Below are 19,587 nucleotides of genomic sequence, written 5' to 3' on the forward strand. Positions count from 1 at the left end.
ACCCCGAATGGTCCTGATCTATTGAATTAATTAAAAGTGACCTGCATTCCATTAATCTGATAATGAATCCAAAATTATTGACATGAAGATCACTTTTGGTCATTAACGATTCAGTAATTTATTTTTATATTTTGGACAAGCACATACTTTCGTAGTAACGAAGTTCTCACGCTCGAGTCCCTGAAGAAACTCAAATCCACTATACTTAAATCAACATATTGCATTCTGTGTTTCTTACATGAACCTCTCATTATGAACTAATTGTTCATAAAACTAAATTGAACCTATAGTTTCAAATTTAGTGCCTTTGAAACCTGAAGTTTTCATAAAACAATACACCCATGAAAACCCAACGTTTTTTTTATGAAAACCATGTCTTAGAACTTGAATGTTCTAACTTTGATGCTTATGGATGATTTCTTCCCATAACACCAATCACAATCTTGTTCCCTTCAATTTAGTGGATTGTCGAACTGTAACAAGTTTGATTTTCCTGATTTGGATGTTTCTAATAGAAACCACTTTATGTGGGGTACAAGACGTGAATCTTCACTTGACTATCAAGAAGCTGAGAAACCATTGAAGCCAATAATGGCAAAGAATAGCTGAATAAGCCTCTACCATGATCTTCATTCAAAGACTTATGCCCAAAGCATTATCAATGGAAATACCTCCTGAATGAGGATTCCATGGCTCTTTGGCTCGCTCCTACAGACCGCGTGATTATGCGACATATTGCCCGAAACATACCATGATTACGTCCATGAATGAGTACAATTCTGAAGTTTATAAATCCGATCAAATTTTGACTGGAGAATATTTTTCTCGTCCTTCCATTTTCTAACTTGCCCCTGAAGCAGCAGTGTAGAAAGCGGAAGTTTACCACATTCTCGGATCTGATTACTACCACAAACATATGGTAGCATCAGGGCATGCTAAGGTGTGGCATCATGCCCGAAGCGTGATCCTTGGCACCTAAAACCTAAAACTTCAAGAATAAGGGATAATATTCCCGAACCTTAACCCTGCAGAATCTTCTTCCGTCTTGATGGAATAGATCATTGGTTATGCACCTATTCGTGCCCCTACCAATGTTGTTAAGGAGTACCATTCTAGTAGTCAATATGTAAGACTAATTTTTGCTCCACCAAACACCATTGGAAGAGCCGAGTTTTGACATGGATAGCCTTGTTGGCCGAATCCCTTAGTAAACCAGTTACTTTGTGAACATTTTTCCATGTTCTTGGATTCAAGTTTGGTGTATGTTTTACTTATGGATAATCTTATTGATATTGTCCTCGAATATGAGTTAATTGAATCATGTTTCTTACTACACGTGACCAATTTAATTAAACACGTGATTAGGTTGGAATGTGGGAAAGTTAGTTGTCTGGATGAATGTGTACTACACACACTAACTTTACATCTAAATCACATCTCTAACAATGACTTTAGGTTTATCCATCCAACCTGATTAAGAGCATTGGCACGCTCCTCGTTGTATGAATGGTACTGCATCACCATTTAAGGGACCTTAAATTCTCCCTGACGTTGAGTTTTTAAGGATATTCGAGATGACAATGATCATAAATGAAATCATCGAAGAAAATAGAGTGAAATATCTTTGCACCACCTCCAAAAATGAGCCTAAAGCTTTGATTTGGGCTAATGGGTTGTCTCCCAACTAGGAATACACCACATGTGGCCGGCCTAGAGCCTGGTGATTGAGCAGTTTACTTGCTTTGGCACGACCTTTTGGGACACTTAGGTCGAACGTTGGTGCTACAACGCATCTCCTTATTTGAAGTAAGGATATTGTGCCTACAAGCACACTTTGCCAAGCATGCTCATTAAGGAAATTGATTTTCTATATCATTCTTCGCAAAGATACGACATGACTCTCTTTTCACAGTGGATTCAAGGGAATATATGTGGACTAATCCAACCAAAATGCGGACCACATAAATACTTATGGTTTTGGTTGATGAATCGACAAACTGGTCATATGTTTGTCCACACACATTGCTGCTAAACCTCATGGCCAATTAAGGGCTCACCACCCTACTTATCCCTTAATGTCTGGGAGACTGGATAATGCCGGAGAGTTTATATCGATGGTTTTCGATAAAGTATTGCATGTGTTTTGGGTTTATAATTTGAACATCAAATTCCCATGTTCACCTCAAATAGTCTCGCTTAGCGATCATAAAGCGCAATTTAAATGATCGCCAGAATTTTGGTAAACGTATCAAGTTTTCGGTTTTTGCCTAAGGCTATGCAATCTTGTACGCAACTATATTGGTCCGCCTTGAGGCCCATTGCCACCCAACCTATATGACATTACATTTGGTTACTGGGTACGAACCTAACGATTTTTCATATTTACGCATTTGGGTGAGCATTCCATGTGCCAAGTTGCGCCGCCGCAATGTACCACCATGGGTCCTCAAAGAAGGATGTGTATCTTTTGTCGATCATGATTCTCCTTCACACTAACTTTCTTAGAGCCCTTGCATGCAATCTCTTTACCGCTCATTTGCGGGTTGTCACTTTAATGAGACAATCTTCCCGCCGTTAGGGGAAATAAGAACATTAACGTTCCTGTAGAACAGCGTGAATTTGCATGAATGTTACCCACTATGTCTCATCTCGATCCCCGTACCGCACATGTATGATAAGTAAGTGCGATGAATTATAGATTTCAGAATGTTGCTCCAGACACATTCCTCTGATCTAGCTAAAGTGCTGAGATCATATACCAGCTGCAAACGTGCCTGCAAGGATAGACGTACTTAATGGATGTCGAGTCAACATCCCTGGATGGTGTGTCACCCCCGTTGGACGATCTAGACGCCCTTGTTGGACAGTCCGGTACACCAGCGAATAGCTAATCAAAGGGTAATACTAAAGAGACTGATCATTTGCAACTTAATATTATGGTTTCTTAGTGTCATGCCAACCCTACATAACTAACCATGAAAAGGAAAATGAGGAGGAGGTTTGTTAGAGGACATGTCATGTTTTGCTTTTTCTTGATATTTTAGGATGACAATGGAATTGGATCCTATCCGGATCTATTTTGTAGAGATCTTAGGAATCTCCACATCTTAGTTATTCATCATGTATAATGCGGTCAAAAATTATTTGATTTTTTATTTAAAATTAAACACAAATAATATTTGATGTAAACTAACCATACGATATATGATGAACAATTAAAAGATAGAGATCTTTAGAATCCCTACAAAGTAAATCGGGAGATGATGCTCTTCCGACAAAGATTAACTCTGTCTGAATCCAAAACTTTATTAAAATTGTTTATGTTTTTGTTCCTGTCAATCAATCAATCTTTGAGATTATCTCCAGATTTTAGGTCATCTTATCTTATCTCCTCGTATAGATGAGTAGTCTTGTATAGATAGAAGGCTAGGCCTTGTTAGGTATAAGAGTAAGTAGGTTGGGAAGATACGTGATAGTGATACATCTTTCCACTAATTTTCTAAAAACTCAATGAGTATAAAAACTTTTGCCATTTAATAGTCCAGTTTAGTGGTGTTTTTTTTTTACTTGTAAATGAAAGGTCTTAGTTAGATTCAATTCTCGTCAAAGATGAAGGTGAACCATATTATTATAACAAGCTCATTGCAAGACTTAGTATACTTTCCTATCCCTTTAGTGTAAATATTATTATTTGTTAAAAAAAATAGTATAAAAGCATTTCACTTATTTAAATGAGGCCTTTTAGCCAAAATAGTATTTGAGATTTGTATAACTCTTCACTTTGGTACATGAAATTTGAAATCAATGGAAGTAGTCTCTGAGGTTGTCCACCATTAATCATTTTGGTACTTCCATGAAAAATCTTCATTAAATAAGGCTAAAATGACAACAATACCCTCAATTTTTGTCAAATCATTTGGTCCATTGTTCATTAAATTGAGGTATTTTTGTCATTTTGCTCCTTATTTAACATAATTTTTTAAGGGTCAAAATGATTGATGGTGGATAAACTCAGGAATCACTTCTATTGATTTCAAACCTCAGAGACCAAAGTGATAAGTTATGCAAATCTCAAGAACTATTTTGGCTAAAAAAACCTTTAAATGATGATCGTTAAATTCATAACATTATTTCAATGTTCACTTGATTAGTTTTCTTTTCTCAAACTTTATGGAATCATTTTTTTAAGTTTATCAAAAGTCACGCAACAACATACACATGTGGGTTGTTCTAATGTTACCTGCTTAATCATACATGTATAATGTAAGCAATAGTAGTGATAAGATTAGATAATTAGTCTCGTACGTATGTGTGACAGATCGTAACATGTTTAATCATTTGAATTTTAATGATAAAGATAAAATAAATAATACGAAGATTGACTTTTTAGTGTAAATATGTAGTTTTTTTGTTAAAACGAACAGTTTTTCGTTAAAATGGTTAAACCAAAGCGTTGATTCAATGTGATTATAATATTATTGTTGGCATATGGACATCCCTTATCTGTGGACGACCAAATCTAGTGTGAATCGATTTAACACGTCACAAATGCAATCTCCAAAAAGAGGTGAAGCAGGAATATAAAAATTTGAGAACCTTATCTTGTTCAAAGTATGTACTTGAAAGTTGCAACATTTCTGATCTCTCATTGCATTTGTGCTTGAAATAGTATGACAAAGTACCAACTAAGCTGTTAAACTATTAAAATGGAGTTCTAGACACGACTAATCAACCAAGTTATCGAGCTAAGATGGTGAATCCAATTTATGGCATTGCCATAACTTTTTAGTTTGATCCTTGATAATGAAAATCGACAAAAATAGTTTCTGAGTTTGGATACCATAAATCATTTTGATCATTTGGTGAAAAATCTGTTAATATCATCGTTAAATTCTTACGTGAACGACCAAGTAATCACTTTTAATGGTATTTTTGTCAAACTAGCTCATCATCTTAACGAGGATATTGGCAGTTTTTCACAGAATGACCAAATAATTTACAATGAACAAACTCATGGATCATTCATATTGATTTCATTATCAAGGACCAAAGTGAGCAGTTATGCCAACCTCAAACACCATTTTGGCTAAAAAGCCTCCAATTTATTGGTTCTGAGTTCACGAGAGCAATCTTGACCAAAAAATAGTTGGGCAATTAGCAAGAATGATTAATCTTTTAAGTTTGGTTCCAAAATGCTTATTTTTTAGTAACGACAACATATTGATCATATATTGATGACTTAACGATAAGATAACAACAACATAACGATGATACAATAAAGACATAATAAACACTAATTATTTATGCAACCAAATATAAAAAACTGAGCATTCTTGCTAATTGTCCAAAATAGTTCACAAGAACAACTTGTACGAAATGATTTTACCGCTAGGTGCGGTTTCTGTTTAGTAATAAGAATTATCAAGAATTATCAAGAATTATGTTGCATGTTCTTTTCTTTTTATTTGTTTCGTTACTTGACTATTGATGTAAAGAAAAAGAGAGAAAAAAATAAGGTAGCTGATTATTTTGCAAATTAATTGTCGAAATGATCAGTTCTAACATATCGTGGATATATCGTAGGTATATCTATAGTTTAAAGTTTAAAAATTAATATTTGACTTACCCAAATTTTTCCTTGTCGTGACCCTCTCCTATCCCTCCTTCCCATGGCCACTCAAGCTTTATCCTCTTCCACCACTACCAGACCTTTCTCTCCAGTTCTAAAGTTGCCCACTTTCTGAAACTCACCAAAACTAATTACCTATTTTGGCTTAGTCAGATGAAGCCGTTTCTTCTAGGTCATCATTTATTTGGCTACATGGATGGCACCCTTCCTATTCTTGACAAGGAGCCTGCTAAACCGAATCCGGCTTTCGCTACGTTGCTTCAGACGGATCGATTGGTTGTCAGTTGTTTGACTTCCACCATTTCCAGACCTATTTTGTCACTCATTGTTGGTAAAACCTCAACTCAAGTAATCTGGGAGTGTCTGTGGTGTCAACCTCTAGGACTTTCCAAAGGCTCCCGTTTCAACAAGCTAAGTTTATTAATGATTCTCTTGCTGCAATTAATCAACCTGTCTCTAGTAATGATTTGGTGACCTCTGTACTTAAAGGTCTTGGGGTTCAATGTTTATCACTGTTATTCTCAATTTTCCTCCCTTGCCAGAATTTCCTGACCTTTGCTCCCGTTTCCTGACCTTTGAGGCCCAAATGAGGACTAGACAGTAGCTCATGCTCTCCTTACTGTCATCTTTTGTGCTGCTACTCCTTCTCAACAACCCTTGCAGCCCGTGGCCCAACCTTTGCAGCCTAATGGCCCGCAGCACCCTACTACCTTCTAGGCCCAGCAACCTCGCAATAGGAATCCTGGTCATGGTGGCTACAACGAGCGCCTACGCGGCGGCTGGGGACATTGTGGTCACGGTCCTCGCAATGGTTGGTAGCCCAACCAATAGGGTTTAACCTAATAATCAACAAGGTATTCTTGGTGCTCGTCCTAGTTTTTGGTGTAATTTTTGTAACTCTCCTGGCCACAATATCTTTACTTGTCAGCATCGCCTAGCTCCTCCTTTTGTAGGCTATCGTGCATTTCTATCTGCTGTTTCTCATGATCCTATTTGGTATTTTGATACAGGAGCCACTCACCGCATGAGAAATAATGAAGCTGCACTCCAAGACCCATCTCCTTTTACTGGTAATAGTTCTGTTCTCGTAGGTAACAAAGCTTCACTTCCTATAACTCACACTGGCTCTCTTCCTTTTACCTTAGGTTCTTGTTAATTCAAATTAAATAATTTCTTTTATGTTCCTTCTTTCAAGAAAAGTTTTCTCTCTGCTTCTCAATTTACTAAAGATAATTTCGTCATTGTTACTATTCATCCTTTTGGTCAAGTAATTTATGACTTTTACATTGATTCTCCGTTGTTTCAGGGTCATTGTGAGGTTCATCTCTATCCCATGTCATCGTCTCATACGTAAGCCTTCCATGTTGCCTTGTTCTCCTTATCGCACTCTCGTCTTGGTCATCCGTCTTCCAAAGTTTTATCTAAATTGTTTTTAGGTTCTATGTCTCAATTAAATAAGGTATTTTGTAAGCCTTGTGCATTTAAGTCGCACATATAACCTTTTAATTCCAATAAAATTATTGCTCCTTTTTCGTTTTATTCAATTCATTTAGGTGTTTGGATGTCTTCTACTCTCTCTATCTAGTTTTTGTTATTATGTATTATTTATGGATGACTATAGCCGTTGCATTTGGATTTTTCCTGTGCGTGCTAAATTTGAAGTTTTCAGGCACTTTTAATCACTTTATAATATGGCGCGTAATGTATTTAACTCCGCCATTAGATTTATTCAAACCAATGGTGGTACGGAATACATCAATAATTCCTTTAAAATCTTCAGTCATCAAACTGGGATTGTTCACCGTTTCTCGTGTTCCCAAACCCCCGAACAAAGTGACCTTGTAAAAAGGAAAAACACCGTCGCATGTCCACTGTCACCCGTCTCTTCCTAAACACTACCAATGCCCTATCTTCCCTTTGGTCGAACCCGCCACCACCTTAATCATTAACCTTCTCCCATTCATGGTCCTTTATTGGTCTAGTCCCTATTTTTGTATTTTTGGTATTTGTGGAGTGAAAATTAATCCCGAAAATTCAGAACACGACAAGTTGCCTTTTTCCTAAACAAGACAAGGTTTCCCTCATTAAATGGGCAGGGCCAACAAATATTCCCGCACAGCTCAACATCTCTAGAGGATTTAGCAGTTGACTTTCACTACATCAAGCTCCCTTGCTCATGGCATGGAAAAGTCAAAGGCATTAATGATAGAATTAATCACCAAATCTGATCTTTAATATATTCTTGATTCAAGATTAACTCAACCAAGTAAGAAATCATCATCACAATTAATCAAGGATACTTACCTAGTAATCCTAAGATTTATCTCATAATTAATATCTTCGGGATAATTCTTTCCTACCTTCGGATGACACACCTTGACCAATAGGTGGCCAACATGTGTAGGGAAAAAACCCTAACCCTATGGCCAGCCACCTCCCTATAAATACTCCACCTACACCATTTTCTGGTAAGCTTTTGATGCACACTTATGCCCTAAACACTTTTTTTTTAAGTTACTAAATTAAGCATCAAAGATCCATTGACTAAACCCCATACCTCGTGGGTGCGTGAGGCTTTGGCCTTAATCAAAGGTATTTATTGTTTTGTAGGTACAAATTCATCAAGACTAAGACGGTCCATTTTTGCTACCAAGAATTGGTGCTTTCATTGAGAGCCTAATTTAAATACTCGAAAAATGCTCGAGCATTCATTCTTTGAATTTTTTTGTAATGTTGAATTTACTGTACGCTCCTAGTCATTGATTTTTTCTTAGAAAATTTCTAGATCAATCCTTGGGAAAGGATCTAATGGTATAAAATTCTGAAACCATGACGAACCGAACACCCTACGTCGAATACAGAATGGATGACAGAAACCAAGATGTGGCCTCACTTCGATGATCTTCACAGCTCAACATGATAGCAAGAGAAGCCCTACCGCGACAGCGCACCACCACCGTGCGCCCTACTAAACCTTAGGTTCCTAGACCAATTTCTAAGCTGGTTCAGCCAACCCAACTCCATGCCACTGAACCGACTCTGGTTCAGACCTAACTACCGCATCAACTGTCGGATTGGCGATTGAACTGGGATATTTTCACCCTATTTTTCAGTAGGTTTTCTTATCTGGCTTGAATTTTTCACCTGCAGCTCATTACAGTTCCACCACTTACAGAGATGCCCATCATCTGAGCTCTTATGCAACAAACGGCGATCAACACCTGCCTTTGTAGTTAACAAATTTGATAAGCACCTTCGTGTAGCAGACGACCTTGGTGAATCAGCTAATGGAGTACATCAAGAAGTAGCGTGCACCATACAAGGTGTCTTGAAGTAACACGAGAGCAGATGATCATTTGATTCTTTCCAGCAACGTCCCGGTAAGTAGAATGAGGGTAGAAGATTGTGTCGTTGGCAAAAATCAAAATAAAAAGGTTTTGTGGGCTAAAATTGTTGATAAGTTCAGCCTAACTCTAACACCAACCGAAGAGAAGGTGTTAGTGTTTATGATTGGTGGACGATTATCAACAAAGCATGCGCTTTATTGAAGGGAAGCTTGGAGAGATCCGTGGTTGACATGGCTAGTGGAAGGAGAGTCCAAGAAGTGGTAAGTGTCTCCCTTCATAGTTTATTTTTTATGTACACATTCTTATTTTGCAACTAATTGATCTTTATGTATTCCTTGCATAGGGTGACAAAGCAATGACGATTCACAAGAGAAGAACTAAGACCAAAAACTAAACTTTTAAGTTATATATACTTTGGACGCCGTCAATTACAGTCCAAGGCGAAAAACCAATGCAAACCAACAATGAGCAAAATTATTTGCTCATGAGGCATCAAACGTTATTGTTGGAAATCAAGTTGACCATTCGGTGACTCCATCTTCTTCTCTTTCAAGCCCCTTGGAAGAGATAAGGAAAAGGTGGAAGAGATAAGCAAAAGGAAGCATAGAAAAGGGAAGATGAAAGATCTGACTATTACAAAGCTTTGTTTTGAAGTTGAAAAATTTAGGTTGAGGGGAAACCAAGGAAGAAATGGTCCGAATGCGTTTGTTCTTTGAGAAGAGCAAGTGAAAAAAGGAAGATGCAAGGAACGGTTTAGAGAAAGAAAGCTTCGATTTTGAATAATGAGGGAGGACCTCAATAAATACACTCCAAATAGGAAGAAGTTCTTTCGTGATAAGTGTTGGGGGACTTTTAGGTCTAGGTGGACTTGAGCTTTGAGAACGTCCTTTTGTCTCCCTTGGTGCAGATTCACAACAAGTCCCACGATATCTCAAAATAGATAGTTTGTCTTAGGAAATACCCCAGTAACATCAACCGGCTCGAAGATAGCGTGAAAGATCAAGATAATGGCTTGCTTAAGTGAAGCGTGGTGTGAAAGCTAGAAGATTATCAGTTTACATGAGAGAGAAGGGATTTGCATGGTTGCATGACATTCTTTGCTGGATAATCTAGGCTTTCCTAAGGTGATACTAAGGTTTTTAATGGTTATGATGTTTGATGCAAAGCTATGGAAATTACTAAGGTTGCATGGATGGTGATGCCCAGGCTTGGACTATGCTTCTGGGCTAAGAGGAACTTTCTAGGCTTTTTCCTAGGTTGTTCTCTCTCACTACTTTTTCTCTATTTCTCTTATGTGTTCTTCCAATCCTCTCCTTATGTAAGTGAAGGCCTTTTCTCTAGGTTTCAAGGGAATATCCCTTTATGGCTTGGACTTCCCTTCCTTTCTCCCTAGCTATCCTATTATTCTCATTTTGGTGTAAACTAGCTACACTGTTGAGACCAGTAAAGTGCCCTTTCCCAAGACATGGCTTTCTGCATGCGCTAAATCTGGTAACACGCTTTATGGCTTTTGCGTATTGGCTGTCTATGCAAGTTGGGAAGGGAAAGTCAGTATTAAATGCCTGACTTGCTGGGCTTAGCATGTATTTAATGCAAGAATCTAGCTTAATCCTAACTAAGGGTGTTAGCTTGCTAGGGAAAAGAGGTAAACTAGGCTAATTCTCTCTCAATGATGCCTACGGGAAATACAAAGGGTATGGGCTTGGATCCTTGGGCTCCTAAGCAACCCAAAGTTTTCCATGACCTTGATTCCACATAGGCCTGATAACCTTTCGTAACCATCCACACCATAATCTACTTGACAAGCCCGGAATACGTGACTTGGGCTTAGCATGAATTGTGGCTAAGGAAGTATAGCGTGATGAAGAAGCATGAGCATGGCTTAAATATCCAGTTTAAACATTGTGGCATGGCATGTTGGTAAATATATTCCTCGTCCATCTTGCACCTTGGCATGTGTTTGGGCTTGAATGTAGGCTTTGCATGACAATTGGGCCATGAGACTTGGTTGGATTGGTGTGGGATATTTTTAGGCCCCAAAATTAGCTCCTTTGATTATTTTGGCTATGACAAACTTTGAGTGGGTTGAATAATCAACCCCAGGCCCAATGGATTCTCTTGTTTAAACATGGGCATCCTGATGTGACTTTTCCTCTTCCCATATGGCAGCAGATAAATCTCTGCCATTGTGTTCCCTTGCTTCCTGTGCATGTCCAATCATATGGAGAAACTTTGGGCATTCCCCCACCTACACTTGGTAACCATTACAAACTACTCTTCTTCCTAAGACAAGTATTTAATTTGTCCTTGCTCTTCCTCTCATCCTTTAATAATCCTTCATTCTTCAAATTTTTCACAACTTCCTTTCTCTCCAAATTCTTCTATGCCTTCTGCGTTGGGTTGTGTTTTCTTGTTCATGCTTTTAGTGCTCTACGACAAGGCTTTACTCAGGTAAGGAAATCTTTCCCTTGACCCATTTTTTGAATTTTTCTTCTCCTTTTGTCTTCTCTATTTGTCATGGTGATGGAATTAGGCATGCATCTCTCCTTTTGATCTTGTGTTTCAAAGATTTTAGGGTTTGAACATGGATGCATAAGAGGTGAGGGTCCTTCTTTCGGGAAATCAAACTCCACTTCTGGGGTAGTTTTACAGCTTCAAAATCATGTGCATTTGCCCTCTGTGATTTCTTTTTTACTTTCCATGTATACTATGCAATTGTCATTTAGCCTAGCTTTTTTGCATGTTAGTGCATGCTTGAGTGGGATTGATTGATCAGTTGCATTGATCTGGTTGGCATGATTAGCTTGACTGCATATATAACCTATTTTTGCTTAAGTACACATATAGCATACTTTTCCTGGCTAAATCTTTTAGGGCTTTGATAGCATGGCATATGTAGGGAAAGATGCATGTGTTTTGTGTGAAAGCATGTAGGGAAAATAGTCCCATGTTAATGTCTTCGACTTTTGCATGAAAGACTTTGAATGTTATGAACGTACCCTTTTGCTTTCCCAGGGTGTGCCTAGTTGCTTTCCTAGGGTAGATTCCTTGTCGTACATCACTTTGCATGCTTATATATTTCTTCCTACATGTTACATTGGCTTATAGTATCTATGGTTTGATGCTTGCTTTCCATAGGTGCGTTATGACTGCGGAATCACCAAAGTGCTTAACTGCAGTGGATGAGTCTTTCATTACCGAGGACTATCTTCAATGAGGCAGGATGCCGCCTCTTCTTGGTGCTCAAAACAAGGCTTTCAAGGAGGAGGAGCCTTCCCTAGACTCGATCCCTCTTATTTATCTTAAGCGCATTTCCTAGTAATGCATTGAGAGTGGGTTGTTTCCCGCTGTGCCGATCCACTTTGAGTTCTCCTGCGGTAAGGCCACTGGTTGGGCAGATTGGGTGGATACTAAGCTTGGCTTTGCAAACTAGTGCACAACCCTGATAAGGGCCATGGTTTTGGACGTTGTCTTCATGACCAAGAAGCAGGTTATCTGTCTTTAGCCCATACTTCTACGCCATGTGGTTAAGAGCCAATATCATGCATCTTCGAGCAAGGCTTTCTGTGTCAATGAATATATCAAACATTTTTGGTTAAAGAAACAAGAATCGAACTGCAGGTTCAAGGCCATGTTGTGTTTGTGGCTAGGCCGCTTTACCTTTTGTGATAGTAAAGATACCTTCAGCCTCCAAGTGATTCCTTGGGCCATGGTGATTGCATGTAGCCATGTGGTTCCGCTGACTTCGTTGTTCCTCGGGCTTCTCTACCAAGAGTTGGACCAACTCTATACTCTTGAGGAGCAGGTTATAGGTAGTGTTCCATTGAAGAGTTTCCTTTGTGCTAGCTTTTCGCAAATCTCCATGCGGGAGCATATCAAACGTCTAGAGATAACCCCTTACCCTTTCGGTATAGCAAAAAGCCACTATGTTATCGACTCCTCCTCTTACTTGCCTAAGAAGCTCCTCCTGGCTTGCTGTTGGTTCGGGAAGATTATGCCGAAAAAGCAGGACTTCTTGGAGCTTTTAGACGATGTGAACATCTTTTTTTTTCCATCCATACGTATCTGTCCCTAAAGGTTTTGCCTCTGTTATGTTTTTTACTGATGTTGTTTGTGGTGAGGAATCAAGTGTGATGTCAATTCTTCTTTTTGAGAATTTGGGTTTCCCTTCGCTTATTGAAAAGTCGTTGGCTTTACTGGCTCCGTTGGTCCCCTTCCTAAGAGAAGGTAGCGAGGAAATAAATATTGTTTACTTTTCCTTCTAAGTGCGACGTCAACTATCCTAGATTGGTTTTAGAGCCTACAGTTGCCTCTTTCCTCATGTTGGAAGTATTTTTTACAGAACTTGCCTACCGACTCTTCTAAGGTTCGGATGGAACCTGGTGCGAAGGTGGCGTACCAAGTATAGGTACGATTAGTTAGGCTTTTCTAAAAGTCCCTAAGACGTAGGTTGTAGTCATCGACATGGAGGACCCAAAGTGTCAATGAAATGACTTATATGTTCCTTAGGGCTACCCTTTATCCAGTCAAAGAGAATAAGGTTGGGAGTCTCCTATCCCTTACTAGATGGCATGTAGAGAATACTGGTTAGATATGGTGGCTCAGGAACATATTTCCAATCCTCCAAACTCCTATGTAGCTCTTTTTCGAGCATGACTATGACATTTTCCTGAGTGACAAATGATGGTGTTTTCTCAAGACTATTGCCAGCAGTAGCAGTTGACTCCTCTTGAGAAGCTTTTTCCCTAAGCGTGCAGTCCTTGTCATTGGCTTTCTCGCTTGGCTTCAGGATTGAGTTTTTCAACACTTTCATAGGATGCAACAATTTCTTATTGGGCTTCACGTTGAGACTCGCCGAGTTGGGAAGCAGCCTTGCCTGCAACAGAAGCGTTGCCACCCCTGGTAGTGTTTCTTCTGGATCTAGGAGCCATTGAATGAAGATTGTGACCTGTCCTCAACAAAGTCACCAATTTATGTAGAGGGAACTTTTAGGTCGAGGTGGACTTAGGGTTTGAGAATATCCTCTTGTTACCCTTGGTGTGGATTCGCAACAAGTTCTGGGATATCTCGAAAGAGATAGCTTGTCTTAGAAAATATCCCAGTAACATCAACAACTTGAATCTAGCGTGAAAGATCAAGATAATGACTTGCCTAAGTGAAGCGTGGTGTGGAAGCTAGAAGATTATTAGTTTACGTGAGATAGAAAGGATTTGCATGGTTGCATGGCATTCTTTGTTGGATAATATAGGCTTTCCTAAGGTGATAGTAAGGTTTCTAATGGCTGGGATGTTTGATGAAAAGCTATTGAATGAAGATTGCGACCTATCCTCAACAAAGTCGTCAATTTATGTAGAGGGAACTTTTAGGTCGAGATGGACTTGGGCTCTGAGAATATCCTCTTGTCTCCCTTGGTGTGGATTCATAACAAGTTCTGGGATATCTCGAAATAGATAGCTTGTCTTAGGAAATATCCCGGTAACATCAACAGCTCGAAGATAGCGTGAAAGATCAAGATAATGACTTGCCCGAGTGAAGCGTGGTGTGGAAGCTAGAAGATTATCAGTTTACGTGAGATAGAAGGGATTTGCATGGTTGCATGGCATTCTTTGTTGGATAATCTAGGCTTTCCTAAGGTGATAGTAAGGTTTCTAATGGCTGGGATGTTTGATGCAAAGCTATGAAAATTACTAATATTGCATCGATAGTGATGCTTGGGTCTTGAAGTATGCTTCTGGGCTAAGTGGAACTTTCTGGGCTTCTTCCTGGGTAGTTCTTTCTCACTACATTTTCTCTATGTCTCCTCTATGTTCTTCCAATCCCATATGTCTTCTTCCAATCCTCCCCTTATGTAAGTGAAGGCTTCTTCTCTAGGTTTCAACGGAATATCCCTTTGTGGCTTGGTTTTCCCTTCCTTTCTTCCTAACTATCTTATTATTCCTAACTATCTTATTATTCCTCTTTTGGTGTAAACTAGCTGCACTGTTGAAACCTACCGATTACCTCTTCCCGAGACGTGACTTTCCCAGAGCGACATTTCGCATGCCCTAAATCTGGTAGCGCGCTTCATAGCTTTTGTGTGTTGGCTGTCTGTGTAAGTTGAGAAGAGAAAGTCAGTTTTAAATGCCTAACTTGCTAGGTTTAGCATGCATTTAATGCAAAAATCTAGTTTAATCCTAACTAAGGGAGTTGGTTTGCTAGGCAAAGGGGTAAACTAGGCTAATTCTCTCTCAATTATGCTTCCGTGAAATACAAAGGGTATTGGCTTGGATCTTTGGGCTCCCAAGTAGCCCAAAGTCTTCTATGACCCTGATTCCACGTAGGCCCAATAACCTTCTGTAACCATCCAAACCATAATCCACTTGGTAAGCCCAAATATGTGACTTGGGCATAGCATGAATTGTGGCTAAGGAAGCATGGCATGATGAATAAGCATGAGCATGGCGTGAATATACAGTTTAAACACCGTGGCATGGCATGTTGGTAAATATATTCCTCATCGATCTTGCGCCTTGGCATGTGTTTGGGCTTGAATGTAGGCTTTACATGGCAATTGGGCCTTGAGACTTGGTTAGATTGGTGCGTGACATTTTTGGGCCCCAACAATAAGGAAAAGGAAATTATGCGAAGGAATGCCGCAAGGAATATCTTTGAGGATGATGAGCCCTCTCATGTCTATTTCCCAAGTCCACGACGACATCCACCATCAAGTCAAGGACCAATTCAACCAAATGATGATGAACATTATTATGATTAGTATTGTTGTAATTTTATGTAGTATTTTAATTATCATTTATTTATTTTTCTTTTGTGTTTTGATTATTGTTTGTATTAGTAATTATTGTAAGATTGAAGCATAATTAATGACTTTCATTATTTATTACAAAAACGTACAAACTCACCTAATTTTATTACAATGAAAGACAAACACACACAAACACACTTAAATTATATTACAAGAAAGACCAACACACTAGCACACTTTATTTTATTACAAGGAAAGACCACACTAGCACACTTCATTTTATTGCAAGGAAATACCATCATGCCCGTGCTCCTTCTTGGTGCCATATATACTCAACCAAATCATTTCGGAGTGTCTCATGGCCTTTTGGAACTTGAATCCTATAAAAGACGTCTCATGTACCCATTGATGAGAGGTGGATGATTTTTAGGAAACAAAAATGTTAATGAAGGAGTCTCTGATTGATTAGTCAATATTGTGAATTAATATTTAGTTATTCACTTTCTTGTTTAGTTTTAATTAGCCTTATTTGTAGGCAATAGAATAGGATACAATCGTTGTAGTCTTTGTATAAAGTTGAATTCTTGTTGATGAATATACACAGAAGTTCATTCTCCTACTCTACACTTCTTATGATGGTACCAGAGTGATCGTTATTTGGGAAAATGAAAAGCAAAGAAACAAACACAAACCCTAGCAAACATAGCCATGGACGACAAACTAGACAAGTCAACCTCTTCAGGCATGACTTCGTATCAAAAGTGGGAAAATCTCAATCACCCACTTTACCTCCACCACTCGGATTAACCTGGTGCAATTCTTGTGCCACAGCCTCTCGTGGAAGACAACTATGGTACATGGGCTCAATCCATGACCATGGCCTTGACAGCCAAAAATAAATTAAGGCTTGTTGATGGAACGATCAAGAAGCCAAGTGAAGAACAAATTGAAGAATTACAACATTAGAATCGATGCAACAACCTGGTGAAAATGTGGCTGCTTGGTTCCATGTCGAAGGAAAGCTCTGGAAACATCATAAACTGCAAGGATGCACAACATATGTGGCTCGACCTGCAAGAAAGGTTTTCTCATGTGATCATTGTCCAATTGTTTCACATAGAAAACGAAATTCACGACTGCATACATGGCAATATGACAGTGAGTTCATATTTCACCAAATTGAAAAGCCTCTAGGACAAACGAGATGTGCTATGTTCTATCTAGACTTGTGGCTGTGACACGAAGAAGGAGATCACCTCTTACGTTGAAATTCAGAAGACGATGAAGTTTTTCATGGGTTTGAACGAGTTGTACTCTACTGTTCACAGCAATACCCTCCTTCTTGAGCCTTTGCCCATTGTAACTAAGGCTTATTCACTTGTTCTTCGCCATGTGAAGCAAGTCGAAGTCTCAAGTGGAAGGAGCACTGCCCAACCAAAAGCTGCCGTGTTCGCTGTGAAGGGTGCAAGTTGGGAGACTGAATCCGAACATAGTGGTCTACAATGTGGAAAGTGCAATAAGACGAACCACACCACAAAGAACTGTCATGCCTATCTCAAGTGCACTTTCTGCAGGCGGAAATGCCATTCATTCAAGTATTACCGCAAAAGAAAAGCAGCTACAGAAATAGAACCAAGTACCAAAGGAAATCAAGTTGCCATGAACAACAAGGAAGTGATGTCCAATTTTCCATTCTCTCAAGAAGATTACAAACAAATCCTCCAAATGTTAAATAATAACAAGTCATCTTTTACCAATCACGTCAATAATTCCTCAAATCACGAACATCTTTTAGGTAAAGCTTTTTCATTTATCCATCATGGCAAGAAAAATGTTTGGATCTTGGATAGTGGTGCTATAGACCACATAGTTTGCAGCCCCAACTCCTTTACGTCCTCAATGCTTGTTAAAAATCACACTATTGAGTTGTCAAATGGATCCTTTACCACGGTCACTCATGTTGGCCAAGTTATTTTTTCTCCTAAACTCATCCTTGACAATGTCCTATGTGTCTCACTCTTTAAGTTGAATTTAATATCAATTAGCAAATTAGCCTATGATTCCTTCTCCAATACTATTTTCTTAAATCATTTTTGTGTTATACAGAGCCTACACTCAGGGAAGATGATAGGGACGAGAATTGAACATGAGGGACTCTACTACTTCGATCCACCAAAGAAAGGAACATACAATGCCATCCAAACCACGCCTCCCAGCCTTTGGCATCAATGCCTAGGTCATCCATCCCATAAAGTTAAAATGTTATTTCCCTTTTTCCCAAATAAAACTTGTGATACCAGTCAATGTTTAATTTTCCCTTTGGCTAAACAAACGAGGTTGACTTTTTCCTTAAGTTCCGTGTCTACTACATCATGTTTTGAATTAATACATGTTGACATTTGGGATGGTTACCAAGTGCCTTCTCTTTCCAGAGCACAATACTGATAGAAGCATATTTAGGCGACTTAGTTGGCTTGTTTTCGTGCATTTATGTCGTTAGTTCATAGTTGTTTTAGTAGTTTAAGCCATTTTTGTGTGTTTTTAGGTTCCCATGGCTAAGGAAGCAAAACGGTGCATTTTGGAGCATTTTGGAGCAAAATTGGACTTGGAATGGATACCTTATGCTTGGAGCAAAAGGAATGGACGAAATTGAAGACCTAAAAGAGTTAGGATTCCTAATCACAAGAGGATTCCTAATCACAAGAGGATTCCTAATCAAATGAGGAATCCTAGTCAAAGAAGGTTTCCTACTTGAAGTAGGAAAGTTAAGCCAAGGTTTCCTATTTTGGTTTAACCTTTCCTAATCCTTAAAGACTCCATGTTTCAGCAACATTAAGGACTTCTATCTATTCTAGGACACAAAACAAAGTTTCCTTGCAACATAAATTCCTTGCCGTGTATCCCCTTAGTGTTTCCATTCCTTGCCATGAAAGGGAGGGCCTTCTTTCCTATTCTAAAACATTAAAACACATTCCCTTTTTATTTCAAAATCAGCCATAACTCACATACCCTTTTCTATTCCAAAATCCTTGCCTAATTTCATAAATAAAGCACATTCCCTTTCTTGCACTCCTTTGCCGCAAGTTACTTCCCTTTCCCTTTAATTTATGACTTTGTGTTTCTTATTCTTTAAGGATTTGGAGTTAATTCCTTTCTTAAACTAAGTAATAAAGCCTTAGGATTCTTTCTTCCATATAAAAACCCCCTATGCCGCACCCTTAGAGAACCCTAATCACCCTTCCATAACGCCTGCCTTCATTCACTCAGAAAACTCATCTTTGTCGCAGCCTTCCATCCAACTTTCCACCATTCCCCTACTTCCAAACCTTCATCCAAGCCTCCATACACCACACATAACCCTTGCCGCACCACCATACCTTCCTAAATCCATTCAAAACCCAAAAAATAATCCACAAAATCATCCTAGACTCTTGTGCCGTGACTTAGCAAGGAAGAAGAGAAGGAAGACGAAACCTTGGATGTTTGTGCATTCAAGTTGGAGTGTTGGAACGTTTCTAGGTGTAATCTATCTTTGTTTTCAATGTTTAATTCTATTTTCTTTTGTTTTGTTATGAACATGAGAGGCTAAACTCGTTTTAGCCTAGGGATGCTTTGAAACCATGATTACATTTATAATATGAGTTGATAAATTCCAGTTGTGATTTCATAAATTGTGAATGCAATTTACTTAACCATTTGATGGATAACTTATTCTTGTATGTCGATTAGGGAGGCCTACTTAATTTACATGCTTGAATTTGGTGCTAGAATATAAGGGAGTTTCACATAATCGTCACAAACTTATTTTCACAAGTAGTTAAGGTTGTTTTCACAATCATGTTAAGTAAATTCCTAGCATGAGTATCATG

The 19,587-nt window shown here is 38.7% G+C and overlaps 1 long non-coding RNA gene across 1 annotated transcript; it reads left to right on the forward strand.

Annotated features, from left to right (window-relative positions):
• The first annotated feature begins 5,605 nt into the window (after positions 1–5,605).
• Positions 5,606–7,173, forward strand: LOC125470945. Its single transcript, XR_007253312.1, has 3 exons — positions 5,606–6,483; positions 6,640–6,699; positions 6,936–7,173. It is a non-coding gene; the product is annotated as an uncharacterized LOC125470945 (long non-coding RNA).
• Positions 7,174–19,587: the final 12,414 nt, after the last annotated feature.

The sequence above is a fragment of a genome, unplaced genomic scaffold (genome assembly GCF_019419815.1).
Source record: "Pyrus x bretschneideri cultivar Hongxiangsu unplaced genomic scaffold, Pyrus_bretschneideri_v1 Contig103, whole genome shotgun sequence".
NCBI classification, from domain to species: domain Eukaryota; kingdom Viridiplantae; phylum Streptophyta; class Magnoliopsida; order Rosales; family Rosaceae; genus Pyrus; species Pyrus x bretschneideri.